A 14,715-nucleotide genomic window follows, 5' to 3' on the forward strand; every position below is an offset into this window, starting at 1 on the left:
GGGAAAGGCCTTGTGTCATGCCAGGGTGTGTATGTTTTTAGAATGTGGGTGGGTCCCTCTGTGCAGTCCATGGCTCATACTGTCACACCTTGGCCTTCAGTTCAGGGAAGACTACACAGACGCTTTAGACAGTATGCTGACAGCTGTGGTGACTTATCTTGTGGGGTCTTTATTGTACTGTCATAAAATGGGTTAAAGGAGAGAGAGATGTGTTAGTAAGGGCTTGCCTTAAAGTCAGAAGTGTCCAGGAAGCAGCTGATGACAAATGATGATGAATTTGATAATAATAATACAGCTCTTGCTTCTAGAATTCACAGGCATTGTGACTGGATGCTGTGCTCTCCAAGCATTTCTGGCTGTATGAGTAAAAGCTGAACATAGTCTCTGCATGCTTTTACTGCAGCCCTTCTGTGCCCTGCTGCTCCTGCTTGGAGATTCATACTCAGTGCTCCTCTGGCAGCCTCAGTGGGTGTAGGGCTGGGGGTTGGTTTGCAGAAATGTCATTCACACGGTCGTGTGAGGGAAAGGGAGTCCACACAGCAGCTAAACAGTGCGCACCACTGTAGGTATTTATGATCAGTATGCTTGAGAGTGAGGTTAGAGCTTGCTAAGCCAGCATCAACCAACGAGAGCAATGATGAAACAGAAGAAATCATAAGTGAATCCTGCCCTTAGAGGAACAAGCTGTTTTTGTGGAGTGGATGATCCTCCTAACTCGTAGTTCAGCCAACCACTTAATGAGAGCTGCTTTCCTTTTCCTTTAGTGTGAAGGTAAGTACAAGTAACTCCGAGCATCAGCATCTCTGGATTGGTCTTGTTCTCTGAACAACCTTCCTGTCTTAGAGAATCTGGAACAAAAGTTCCTAGTTATTTCCATGGTTCTGCTGTGCAGATGTTTGTGTTACAGATACCTTGAAAACAATTAAATGTGTCTCCCCAGGTGGGGCAGTTGGGCAGGGCTTCCACAACTCCAGTTGTGCCCCCTTCCCATGATGCTGAAAGTGAGCATTTTTTTCTTTATTCATCTATAGGTGAATTGATGGATCTCAATGTTTCCATAACCTTAGTAGCAGGGGAAGGTGTATGTCTGTCACCTGTATGAAAACCTGACAACCTGGCCATGTTTCTTGTCCAGAGTGCAAAGCACTGTGGAGCTTGTAGTGGTTTAACTGTCAGGGATCCTGTTTAGCCTTGGCATCTCATTGCCCAGGATACTGGTTAAGAAAAGATGCCACAGCTGAGTAGGTTTGGGGTGACCACAGCACCTTTTAGCAGATTGAGGAACTGGAGGAAGTGTATTGTAGATGAGCTTTGGCAGCTCATTGTGTGTTACGTGTAACGGGTTGTTCAGTTATAAAAGAAACGTCCCAGCCACTCTGAAAATGGCAGGCTGGCTGGCACAGATTTGGGAGCATCCTGTCACGTGCAGTTATGCTGCCAACCCCTTACATAGCCAAAGGATGCTCATGTCTCCTTTTGGCTGGGTTTTTGTTCTGGTTTCTTGTGCATTCTGCCTAGAACTGCCAGTTTACCTCCTTTAAAATCAGCTCAGAAGCAGAATTTCTTTGCTGCCCATATTTGTATGGTTGGTTGCCCTGTTTAGAATGAAAGGTTGAAGGCTTGGGAGCTGTGCAGAATGAGACCTACTGAAAGTCAGCTAAATTTGCACTGTATCTTCCAGTATCATGCCTATTCCTAAATCCCCCTCCCCTGTGAGTATTCTCTTGTTTGGGTTGCGTCTTAGGTAAACCTATGGCCTCTACTGTACTGTCATAAGATCCCAGCTGGAGTGCTGTGTCCAGGGCTGGAGTGCTCAGCACAGGAAGCAGACAGGTCCAGAGGAAGGGCACAGAGATGTCAGAGAGAGACCATGAGGACAGGCTGAGAGAGCTGGGGTTGCTCAGCTTGGAGAAGTCACAGAGACCTTAAGCACCTTCCAGCACTGCAAGGGGGCCTGCAGGAAGGCTTGACAGGGACTTTTCACAAGTGATAGGATAAGGGGCAATGGCTATAAGCTGCAAGACAGGAGGTTTAAATTAGATGTTAGGAAGAAATTCTTTACTGTGAGGGTTGTGAGACACTGGATCAGGTTGCCCAGAGAAGTTATGGATGCCCCCTCCCTGTCAGTATACTCGTGTTCATTCATCCTGCCCTTTTGGCAGAATGCTCACACACTGTTTCTTTCCAAGAGAATTCTTACCTTGCTACAGAAATATTTTTCTAGATGCTTCTCTTTTCCTCCTTTGAGTTTGCAAAGAAACCCTGAGGTGAAAAAAACTCAAGACAATACTGTCTAAAATTCCATAGCCAACTTGCAAAAACATTCCAAGTGGTAAAAAGATAAAACGTAACTGATCAACAGCAGTGCAAAATATTTGCAAGTGACTTTGAAAAACAATTTTTTACAAAATAGTAACATCTCATTTTTTAACAAACTAACAAATAAAACCATGAGGCTGACTATGCTAAAGCTCCCCTAAAACTCAGTGTAAAGAAGCAGGCATTTTCAGAAGTTCAAATTTGGCCAGATGGAATTTAACCCATCTTTAGAGTAAAGTCTCAAAATAATTTTAAAAGAAACAAATAAGAAATTCAAACCCTGCTTTTATATCCCCCAAGGAAGCCAGCTGGCTTGTCTCACCTGAGCATTGGTTTAGGATAGCAGTATTTTGCATCTGGAAATTGCTCTGTAAAATGCTTGTTGCATTCTACTGGTTCATCTTCCACACCTGCACTACGTATGGGTTTACCTGTTGCAAACCAGGCTCCCGAAGGCATGCCAGTAATACTCAGCAAAATTTTCCTGTCTGAGATGACACCGTGTTTCTCCCTGGACTTGCCTGTGCTGGCATCTGCCAGCTGCAGCTATGTGTGCACAGTTACAGCAGAGGTGTGACTCAGAGCCACTGTCTGGGGTCAGGGCAAACCTGCAAAAGTTGTTCGCTATAGCCCACCTGTCCCTTCATAAAAGGACTCTACAGCGGGATGTTGGGAGTGGTGCTGGTTTGTACCAAGAGGAAAGATCTCCAAAAGCCAAAACTCTTAATGCAGCTTCGCTCCAACGAGGGCTTCTCCTGCCCTTTCTCTCCTTCACTGTTCTGGACAAGCTCTTTTATCCATGACTGTTACTGTTCCCAGCACAAGGTGGCACTAAGATTCCAAGAGAGGGACTTCCCAGCCATGCGGCCCTGCTCCCGGTTAAGAGACCAGTGTGTATTAGTTTCAAGTTGTTTGGCCATTTATTGTTTTGTATGTGAGGGATCCCGGAGTGCATCTGAGCATTCCATGGGGGAAGGAGACAACCTTGCTCGGCAAGGACAGTTTGGGAATAACTTGGTGCTGAATGCTGCTGTGCTCTTGCCGGTTTGAATCCTTTTGCCTTCCACCAGGAGTTTCCCCTTCAGCACTTTCCAGCCTTCTCCCTGCCTGTCTCTCGAGTTTCCTGTGTTTCCGTTGGTCAGAGCAGCTCCTGCCAAGAGCAGGCAGGCTGCCCGCGTGTGCTGCTGTGCTCTGCATCCTGCTGGGAGCCCCTCGCCCCTGTGTTAAAGGTCCTTGTGCAAGGGGCACTACAAGAACAGGAGCAGTGAAAGGGGCATGAGCGGAAAGGAGTGGAAAAAAGCAAGCAGAATATCATCCTCCTCTTGTCCCCTGAGTCTATAGGAATTCCTTCTTGGTCGAGATCCAGTATTAACACTTGCCTCAGGAATGCCATAAGGGCTCTTGAGGGGGAAGGGTTGTTGACTGGTCTTGCAGCTCCCAAAATCAAGTGAGAGCAAGTTGGCTGCTGCCTGTCCTGTTGCTATGCAGTACTTTTAAATTAGTGTTTGCTATGGGGTTGTACCTCCATGCTATGTGCCAGTAGCTGCAGGAAGATCCTGGCCATCTATCTAGGCAGCATCTCTTTCTGGAATACTGAACTCTCTCATGTTTGGTTTTCTTGCTATTCTCCCCCACACAGTGAGATATTTATTATCTGAGCAGAAGTGGTAGAATAATTTCTGTGAAGTCTTAACAAAAATGATGAATGAATACAAAAAATGAAAGATGTAGCTGAACACTACCTGACCTTCCTTCAACCTAGGCTATGTGGCCGTTTTTCTTTGTTCTGCAGCCCTGCCTTGCTGCTCTCAGAGAAACCATGGGGTTCAGTCTACAGACTCTTACTTTTGCCCATACCTTTTTTTAGATGAAGAATTACTCAGAACAGTGCAGCAACAATCTACCACATATCCCAATGGTCTTGAAGGAGATCAGAGTTACAGTTAGCAGTTAGTTCCTTAAGGGAACAGAGCAGTGACACATCTTGAAATAGCACTGATCTCCTAAACACTGATTAAAGTGCAGAGAAAAGACCTTCTGTAGTGGTTTAAGAATTCCCTTACTGACTAGGACATCCAGTCAGGGGTGACAATGGTCAGGGTTGCAGGAAATCTTGGCTGGCTATTATAAGTTGCTTGTGTGCCTTTGAACTGGGTTCCAGAATCCAAATTTTACTTGTTCAGTAAAAACAGAACAACATCTGAAAGTCTGGCTTAGATTGAGTGCTCCAGAAAGTCAAATTGATTCACAGAAAGGAAGGTGAGAAGATAGGAGGCTCTACCAAATCTATAACACCTATCAAAACAGCATATTAAATGCTTTTAATCAATGACTGAGTAGTAATAGTTACCAGTGGGTTAGGGGCCCTGAGAACTGAGTTTCTCCACAACTTACTGGGAAATGCCTTTGCCAGAGCTAGCAGGCTGGGGAGACAGAAGGGGATTTGCCCCCTCACTGCAGCCCTCCCAGTCTGCACACAAGATCAGTGGTCAAGGTGAGTTGGTGACAAGCACAGTGCTGTGCACTATGGAGTCTTAGCCATCCCATGCTGCAGTCCCAGCAACAGAGGGCAGTCTCTGGAGGAAAGGAGCAGTTTGTTTGAGTGCCTGAGAATCAAGACTTCTCGGCTGCATTGCTCAGGGAAGATTGCAATGGGTATTCTTTTGTGTTGTCCTGAATTTTTCCACCTTATTACTTCTGTTCTGGTGCTTCCTTCAGACTCGCCTTACTAGACTTGCCTTACACATCACCAAAGCATTTGAAGTCTGGCTCCTCATCTGTGATCTGTCTGCAGAACAGAGATGATCTTGCCCATCACCTAATAAAGCCTCTAAGTCCAATAAAGCCATAAGCTCCTCAGGACAAGGACTTTTCCTAGTTATGCAAATTTTGATGTACGTAGTATGAGCCTTGAATTAGGTACCTGTATCTCACATAGTTAGAACAGTAAAATTATTAGAACACCTCTTTTTTTTTCCTTTTAGATTGTAGAAGATATAGGGCAACAGTGACTTTCCTACACTCCTTTTTATCTTTTGGAAAAGCTTTTACCTTTGCCCTAACCTACCATATCTGTACAAGTGAGACTTGCACCTCTTTTATGTTGCCAAGCAGATGCAGCTGCAGCCAGTAAGAATCCATTTAGACTAAATAAATGTTGCAAATCCATTATGGTTCTCTTGTTGGCACCTGTACACACACAAAAAAAATTATGTGCCCCTTACAGGGTCTGACTTATGGCAGGGCTTCCCAGTGCTTGGCAGGCAGGAGTGCTGCTGCACTTGACTTCAAAATGGTGTAAGAAGGAGGAGTCTTGGCTGTGGAAAGCAGCTGTAAAGCCAGGAGGAATGGCTGCATGTCTTGTGACCTTTGCTGATTGCGTGATTGCCTGACGTGGTATCATATGATAACTCTCAGAGACCATTAAGAATCAAGCAAGGCTTTCTCACCAGGATGAAAGGTTCCACAAAGCTGTCACAGCACGTGCAAGTACAAAAGGTGGATGACTTTGGTCAAACTCCAGGGATTCAGAAAGTGTTCTTTTGTTTGTTTTTCTTACACCCTGTCATTGCTTCTGTTTACAGGCAAGCCTGTCCCCGCCTCTGTAAAATGGAAATAATTCTTTTATCATTTTTAATTGTGTGCCTTTAAATTATCACTTTTCCACACCACTACTCATATCTCAGTGTCAGCCAGTATGGTATATACTCATGAGCTGTTAAGCTCAGCAGAGCCTTTCACCTCTCTAGTGCTGGTTCATGTGGGTATTTACTGGCTGCAGTAACATGCCATTTTTCACCAGCTGGTTCTAATCTTATTGCAAGATCTTCTGAGCTAGCTTCACTGCAAAGATTTTAACTGGACTTTGGAATCCTAAAGCAGCAAAGATTAAGTAAGTGGTGAATATTTCTCACCATGAGAGTATGTTTCAAGGTCATTCTTCCATTTCCTCACTCACAGACTCTAAAATGTATTGCTCTGGCTAGAAATTGTCAATCCTTACCAGCACTAAAGACTGGAACTGGTGATTTCTGTGCAATTCCCAGCAAAGAGGAAATTGTACTCCAACATTCACTCTGAAAAGGGCTTGCAAGCACTGTTTCCTGGATCCTTGCCTGCTGTGTCACTGAAACGCTCCAGTGGTTTGAGGGTGGAAGATGGTCTGGGTGGTGCTTGGAAGCAGCACCAAGCAGGGAGAAGACAGAGTTGCTGTTGTCTGCACAGGCTGGAGCAGTGCTTGGCTGTGCAGGAGTCTGGAGGTCACAGCTGGCTTCACCAGCTCAGGCTCCTGTAGCCAGGACAGACTGTCTGGAAGGGCAGCACGGGGGTCTTGCACCTTGCTCTCTCCAACTCGAACCTGGAAGCAGGGGGCCTGTCTGCCTGTAAACTCTGGGGGTGCACTGTTTGCTTGAGGACTGGTTTGGGTTGTGATTTTTTTTTGGTCAAGTTTTCCCCAGGAGAGGGAGCAGTCCACACAAATTATGTCAAAGGGAATGAATCTGCTTGTTCCAGCTCCAGCTTAACCGTGTTTGCTGTATTGTTGTCAGTGCCTTCTTTCCTCATGCTCCTCACAATCAAGGTTTTTTGTTTCACCTTCTGACTCCTCTGCTAACCTTGCAACAGCTTCGGCAGTGCTTCGAGGTCCCTTGGAGGCTGGCATTCAGGGCAGGAATTGCACCTCTGTGCTCTGTAGCCCCCCTCCCACCACGGCACGCCCTAGGCTGCTCCCAGTGCCTGGTGCCATATCTGCCTAACCGGGCCCCGAGTCAAAGTCACTTCGTTCCCAGCACAGCGTCCCGCTTGCCTCCGTCCCAAGCCACAGGGCAGTGGCTCGGCAGCAGCTCCTCTGGTCACTATGGTGACAGTGGTCAGGCAAAGGAGGACATTGGTTAATTCAGGAATTCAGGGCTGCTTTGCTGACAATCTCCTTTTTATTCTAGCAATAGTAACTTCCAGAGGCTTGCTGCTGCTTAGATATCCATTTGGAGTTTGACTGCTTCCCTAGCAGATGATTATATTTCCAGTAACATATGCATAGAAAAACAGAGGAAAGTTGGGGGTTGTGGAGTTCAAAACCACTGCTGCCAAAGTTCCTGTCTTCATGGTGTCTTTTGTTGTCAGGAAAAGTTCCAAAGCCCAGTAGCCTGGTTACCACTTAAGGAATGGATTGTGGTTTTTTGTTGACTTACTTCACTATTTATTCCTTCCTTTTCTTCTTTCTTTTTTAAATAACCAAGGTGGGGGATGTAACAGAGCTAACTTTGAGATACTAAAGCCTCTGCTGCATTGTATCCCAGTGCACCTGATATAAAACCACCTATGATGCGTGCTGTGATTCTTAGCACTGCTGTAAGCTGAACCACTCTGGGAAAATTTCCAAGGAATAATGGGTGGAATTCTCAAGGACAAGATGAGGAGGACAGCACAAGGTATCTGTTTAACAGCATTCCTGGGAAACTAGTGTGCCAGGGAGGCTGTCACAGCACTGACTGGCATGAATAATAGTATTACTCTTTATTTTGGTGTGCCACTGGAAAGACTGAAGAGGTTTTGTGCATGGACAACCCTCAAATTAAGGGCAAAACCTGAGTAGGGAATTTTGCAGCAAAGACTTGAATTATAAAGCTGTTAGGGGAATAAACTGTTTTCACTGGATGAGATCTGCAGCTGCCAGCTTAGAGATGGTCATCTCTGGTAAAGATATTCCCTGGGGTAGATGCAGTCTTTTAAGAGCACATAGCTGCAACAATTGCATCTCTGCAGTGAGCTATCTGAATGTCTGATACAAAGACTACAGACACATGCTGTGATTTTTAATGCTACTGTCAGCTGAAGCACTGGGAAATTTTCCAGGGAGCATCGGGCAGAGTTGTGAAGGACAGATTGAGGACAGTGCAAGGTATCGGTGCTAGCAGCACTCCTAGGAGACTGCTGCTCCAGAGCCATAGCCTGAAACAGGGTAAACTTTTAAGAGTTTAGCCTCTTTTAAGTTGGTACAAGCAGCCATGCTGAAGCACCTGCAAAAAGCTTGTGTTGTGAGCAGCCCACTCTACTCCCATTTAACAGTATGTAGGCCATGCTTACGTGCCCTTTTCTGTGCATGAGCACAGTGGGATTTGAGATGTGAAGCTGTGTGTGCCCTTTCTTTGGGCGGAGGGGAATATTACACCTGAGCAGGGCTGCAGTTCATGAGGCGCTGGGTGGAGTATGACAGTTTGCTCTGTCTCTGTTGGTGAGTGTTATCAGAACCATCAGATCATGTAGTTCATGTTGATTTTGCAGCCTGGAGGGTGACACTACACAGCAGTCAGGGTAAACATTTCACACAGCAGCCAAAGTTCACTCTTGCAGGTCTGAGTTGTCATCTCTGTTTCCAGGTTGCATTGACAAAATGGAATATAAAAGGAAGGAGGTAAGTGGAAATGGGTAAGGCAGTTTAACTCATATCATTGATGTGTCCATTCAAAGGGCAACATCAGTCAGCTGAGCATGAGTAAATTCCCATTTATGAAGGCCTGACCTTAGACTCTGGACCTCCACAGCTGAAGAATCACTATAGGGCGATAGAATTACATTTTTATTGAAAAAAGCATGAAGCATGATATGAATGTCAATATAAATACTATCTCCACCTCATCCTTGTAATGTGCTCTGAGATAACAGCATGTATTACTTCATTTTGCCATCTCACCATAGACCTGTTGGCTGGTACCACCCAAGGGACAAGACTCTTAAAACAGTTTATAATCTCAGTTTTATAATCTTTTTGTTCAGAAGACATCCCTAGGCAAGGAATTCCTGCTTCCTGTTAAGGCTGGGTGTGCAGCAGATTTTGTCTGTTGATGTTGGCCAGTCTCTTTAGGCTTAATTTTAGTGTCTTTTTAGCTCTTTGCTTCCATGCTTCATTACTTCAATTGTGTGTCTTATGTTTTAAATTAATTTTCAGATGTTCCTTCCACTTGCTGGCATTGCAGTGCCGGGATATGTCTGTATGCAAAAGCACAACAGTGATGCTTAAACTGTGACAGTCATGCATAGTGGGTCTCCCAGGATTTTCATTGTGTCCCTTTTTACTTGAGTCTGGGTATTTATTTAAACATGGAGAAAAACTACCAAACAGGATGGGTTCTTGTAAGAAGCCAAGTTCAACTGAAGTTTTGGATGTGGCCTTAGATGAGTTCTGACAACTTTTACTTGCGTAAAAATCTATGTAGGGAAGAAGTTCCTGTTTAAAGGGTTGTGATTTTGTCAGTTTGTGTAGGAGTCTGGTTAAAGGGCACATTCCCAAGTGCTATTAAGAAGAAGGAAGAAAAGGACATTTGTTTAGATAGCTCTTCTCTACTGCCCATCATCTCCACAGTGCTGCAGATGAAAGATTTTTCAATTCTACTGTGGGATAGAGAAAGCAGCCCAAGTTCACAGAGCCCAGGGGTGGCATTTTTCAATAGTACCAGCTGCTTCACAAGCCAGTGGCTGATTCGACCCTGACCTCCATGGTAGTGGCACCAGGCCAACACTGTATGCTCCAGCAAATCATTCCCTCAGGCTCTGTAAGTCCTGTGCTATTGTCCTGCTTCTGGGGCACTGAGAGGACACCCTATGTCACTCATGCACTGAGAGCAAACTATGCAGCAAGGGTGGTACCAGTGCTTTAAACTGCTGCACTCAGCATGCAGGGATGGAGCTGAATCCCTGATTTTGGAATATGAATGGCCAGACCACTGCCAGTGAGTGAGCATCGCTTGTCTGCTTTGGCATTTGCAGAAGTGCATGTGCCACGCTACCTGCTGAACATGTGGAAAATAGAGGCCTGCTGAACATGTGGAAAATAGAGGCCTCCTAAGCTGGGAATCAGAAATAGAGCAGCTGACACCATGGACTGCCCTTATTCCCAGCTGGAAGTACTATTTGCTGCAGTTCAAACTGACACAGCCTCTCAGCCCTTCCTGCTCTGTTTCTCCTCTGCTCCTACAGTCAGCATGTACAAATATTTTTGTTACAAACTGAGATGCTGTGTGAGAACACAATGTTTTCACCCAGAGCAGAAAGGCAAAGTCTCTTTGCAAAGACTTCCACTTATGAGGGACAGCAGAAACATTGGTCCTGTAGCCATGTTTGAAAGCTGTTGTTTCTCCTATTTCTACCAATGTCCCGCCTTTCAGCTGCTCTGGAAAGGGATAAAGACTATATGAGTTAGCAAGAGACAACAGAGAAGGTGAGTGGCATTTGCATGAAAGATGGCAACAAGAGAAAGGGGAAAAGGTAGAAAGAATGGAACAAGCACAGAGGTAAGAGTGACCTTGGCAGGAGAGAATAGCAGACAGTGATGGCCCAGGAGAAGGAAAGGCAACAGACAATGGAAAGGGGAGACCTTGGAAAGATTAATGAGACTCAACTGTACTGAGGCAGAAGGACCTTGCACTGAGATTTCCAGACAACTGTGCAACCATCTTCTCATGCAGTGAAAGACATAAACAATCACACCATGTGGTAGAAAGCAGAAATACAAGAGTAAGGGATTTTTCTGTTTTCTCTCCCAATTTGGTGAAAAATTTTGCCCTTTCTCCACAGCTGGGCTTTCTTCTAGAAGCCATTTCCTCAGAAGACATGATGAATTTTGCAGTTCCCCAGAGTCTGGACTTTAGCTATACATACAGTATAATACCTTTGTTTGAAGTAGTGTAATGCACAAACAGAAATCTGAGATTTTATGAGTGGTAGACTGATAATGATTTAAAGGAAATTCCTCTCTCTGTACAAGTTAAGACATGTTAAATTACCTCCTCCTCTAACATTTGTGGCACCTTCCATGCAAACTAGTCTGAGCAGGTAACATTTTTCCTCTTCTTTGAAGTTTCTAGTCAGTGACAGGCCCACTGAGAAACTGAGTGAAATTTGTCCTACCAACTCCACCACACACCTGGCAGGTTCAACAAAGCCTGTAGTGTGGATGTCAGAGCACTGTTGAGTTAATAAAACCTTGAAGCTGCCCTAATTTTGCTGATGTAACTCTCTCTTGAGCCCCAGAAGTGGTATGCAAGAGCTCAGGTGGCTGTTTCTTACCTTTATCCTCAAGTTCATTCCAGTGTACATGGAGGACAGGCCCTATTTTAGCAATCTAGATAGGGCCCCATTACTCAGCTTTGCTTCAGGGAAAAGTTGAGGATGGATTCTCTTGCCCACAGGAGTACAAAGTGAATAGGAAGCACCTGACTGGGCTCTGCCCATCCTGTTGCAGTTCAGAGCTTCTCTAGATGTGTCCTTGGCATATAGATTTCTCCCTTTGCTCAGGATTTGTGTGTGACACTGGGTCCCAGAGGAGCAGCTCAGCACACCAGTGGTGCTCTCTGTGCAGGGCATGCTCTGTACAGTCTGTCTCTGAGTACAGCATTTGGGAAACCCGGCCAAGGCAGTTTGCCTGGCACACTACAGTCCTGGATGCTCCAGCTGGCAGTGCCACCCACCTGTCTGCAGTGCTGGGGCTGCAGCTCTGTAGTCTCTAACTGCACACTGGGGGATCCCCAGCCCCATGGCTTGGGCAGCCTCTGTCCTGCTGAGCCCCAGGCAGCAGCAGCTTGTCTCAGGTGTGCTTTCATGACACTCCAGGGGAGGCATCCTATCCAAAAAGCCTTTCCAAATGCCCTACATGCCTGGGAAGTATTGAGCTGCCCTCTGCTAGTGCTATAGGTCAAAGGTGACAACAAATGGGTTGAACATTGGAGGAATCTCTCCTTTGAAAATCAAGATTATTGAATTTTAGTAGATTGTCAGCATAGAGAAAATTAGAGTTAAGTGAATTTATTTCTCCTTTCCTCTCATATTTATATGTTAAATTAATAGTTTATATTCAGCAAGTCAATTAACTGTGCCTTCAACTGTGTATGAAACACCAAAATTTGCTTTAATTCTTCCTTCAGAAGATTCTGCACATCCTGCCTGTGTACAAGATGTGTACCTACAGCTTACTTAGGACACTTTTATTTGCACAGGGTGACTAAAAAGTATTTGGGAATAGCTGGTTCAGTTGTCCCTGGTCGTATGTTCCTAACTCAAATCTCATTAATGGGGCAGATGGTGGTACACAACCTCAAGTATTTGATTTGGTTGATGGCATCTTGTTTCACGTAATGCAAGTGAACCTGGAGACAAGAAAGGAGATGTTATTGACTGGTGTTTTTCCAGAGGTTTGCACTGCTGAGTTGGCAACTAGCCCTGCCTTCCTTTCCCCTCAAATTGACACCTCTACCCTTCCTGTCAATTTAAGTGCCAGCTACAGTGATTTACATTCTTCCTTTCTAGAAGTGAAGTTTCTTAACCAATTATAAATGAGCAAAATATGTTTCTTGACAGTCATTTCATCTGTTCAGAAATTATAATAATTAATTCAATGGACAGAGGTATTTCACAGTTAAATAGATCAGGAAGGTTTTTAGGATGTATTAAAGAGGGCTCCATACTGTATCTCCTTTCCCACAACAGCCCTAGACACTGGAAAGAAAGCCCTTGATGTGCTGGGCTGGTGATTAGTGTGGTGGGACAAAGGTCTTTTACCAAGCACTGGTTTGCAGAGGTGGGAAGTTTTAAAGATATGGGAAATCAGAGAAGTGTTCATCAGAAAATTTAACTCCTCGCGTCTGCAAAGTGTTTCAGTGTTGGATAAGTAGGGGAAGATGGAGACAGCATAGGAAAGATTATTACAAAAAGCAGAGATGGTCTTTAAAACTATGATAGCTTTTCTTGTCTGAAACAGGTAGATGAGCAACTTCTTTTTCTGCCTGTTGGAAGCTGTTGGTTTGCAAGCAATTTGGCCCCACAGCTATGGAGGGGATCATTCCCTACAATGATCCAGGCTGCCCTCCAAAGTTGTATCCACACCCACAGCATGTTTAGAAAGACACTGGTATGTTGCTGATTTGTGGAATTTTTGTTTCCCATGGTGATTTTGCCTCACAAAGGGGAGCTGGGGTTAACACTGGAGCTGGAGAGAGAATTTTGGTTTGTGTGGGGCTTGGAGGGGAGAAGAGGGAGCCCACTGTTACTGTCTCAGAGGGGCAGTGGGTTGGGGGACTACTTCTATGAGAAGTGCAGGCATTTCCTAGAGAAGGATCTCTGAAGTACCTGCTGACTGAAACATTCCAGGCATTCCTGCACCGTGCTGCTAAGCTCCCACAGCAGCAGCTCACGCTGCTCAGGCTGCAGCAGCCTGGCCTCGGCAAGCGCGTCCTGCTCAGGGACTCACATACAACTCTCATTAGGAAATTTGCTGTGTGGAGTAGCACTGTAAGCTGTGAATTTGCAGCTGCAAGAGAAGATGGATGTGATTTTAGTGAGCTGCTGTTGTGAACAGATCTGCCAGGAGCAGGTGAAGGGCTTGCAGTGGGCTACCAACCACGGAGCTTTCTCCAAAGATTCCCTGGGTGCTTTGTGCACAGGCTGGGAACTGTACTTCTCTGCAGCCCTTACCCTTCCTGTAGCTGCTCTTTCAAGTTGTGCTTGTATCTACTGTAAGGGGCAGAAACTCACACCATCTCAGTGTCAACAAGCTTGTAAATCATCTACTTAATAGTCACAGGTGAGATAACATATTAAATACTAAAGGCACTAAAAAATCTTTCCCACCTCACTCACCCTCCCCTCCAAGTACTGAATCTTGTCCAAAGCTGCACAAACAGGATTCTAAGATAAAGACCTTGGGTAAGAATTACTAAAACAAACAGAGCGTGGCACGGTTTGTTAAGGGACTGGCTTCTCAAGGCCAAAGGGTGGGTGTGCAAGAGCACACCACACACCTCACAGACAGGAAAGTTAAGAACATTTACAAAGTACATCTTGGAACACAGCCCTCCTCAGAAGTCTGTAATATTTAAAATAAGTTGATACAGCACGGGAGGAGAATCATACAAGTACAATGCAAAACATATTGTCTGTGATTTCATTAACTAGCAGCACAAAAGCTTTCTAAGAAGTAGAGGGATTCCATTCTGCTTAGCATGATGCAGTGGAGTTACTCAGTTAATGCAGTTCTAGCAAGGAAACTACATGCTCCAACCTACATTTCTGTGTTTCCTTGAAGAATGCTTTGAAAGAATTTACCATTCAGCTGCCAACTACCTGATTCTGAACATAAATAAAAGAGCAGGAATTTCCCAGCTTACTTCTTCCCTGCCCTGCCATGTGCAGGAAACCTCTCCATAGCAGGAGAGCTCCTGGGGGCATGTTAGATCAGCCACCATGCTGTGCCTGCCTATTGATGGCTGGCTCAGTGTCAGGGTTTCTTTCCTATTTTTGTTGTTGCACTGATGAAATCCACTGCTAGAGCATTATCTGCTATTGACAGGAGATACATTCTGATCTAAAGGCAAAGAACTTCATGTCTGTGATCCTGCTAGCCCATGC

The 14,715-nt window shown here is 45.1% G+C and overlaps 1 long non-coding RNA gene across 1 annotated transcript in view; it reads right to left on the reverse strand.

Annotated features, from left to right (window-relative positions):
• LOC141729370 (uncharacterized) overlaps positions 1–14,715 on the reverse strand; it is a 34,766-nt gene that overhangs the window by 5,788 nt on the left and 14,263 nt on the right. The gene's annotated exons all lie outside the window — the stretch shown is intronic.

This window comes from Zonotrichia albicollis, chromosome 6 (genome assembly GCF_047830755.1).
Source record: "Zonotrichia albicollis isolate bZonAlb1 chromosome 6, bZonAlb1.hap1, whole genome shotgun sequence".
Classification (NCBI taxonomy): domain Eukaryota; kingdom Metazoa; phylum Chordata; class Aves; order Passeriformes; family Passerellidae; genus Zonotrichia; species Zonotrichia albicollis.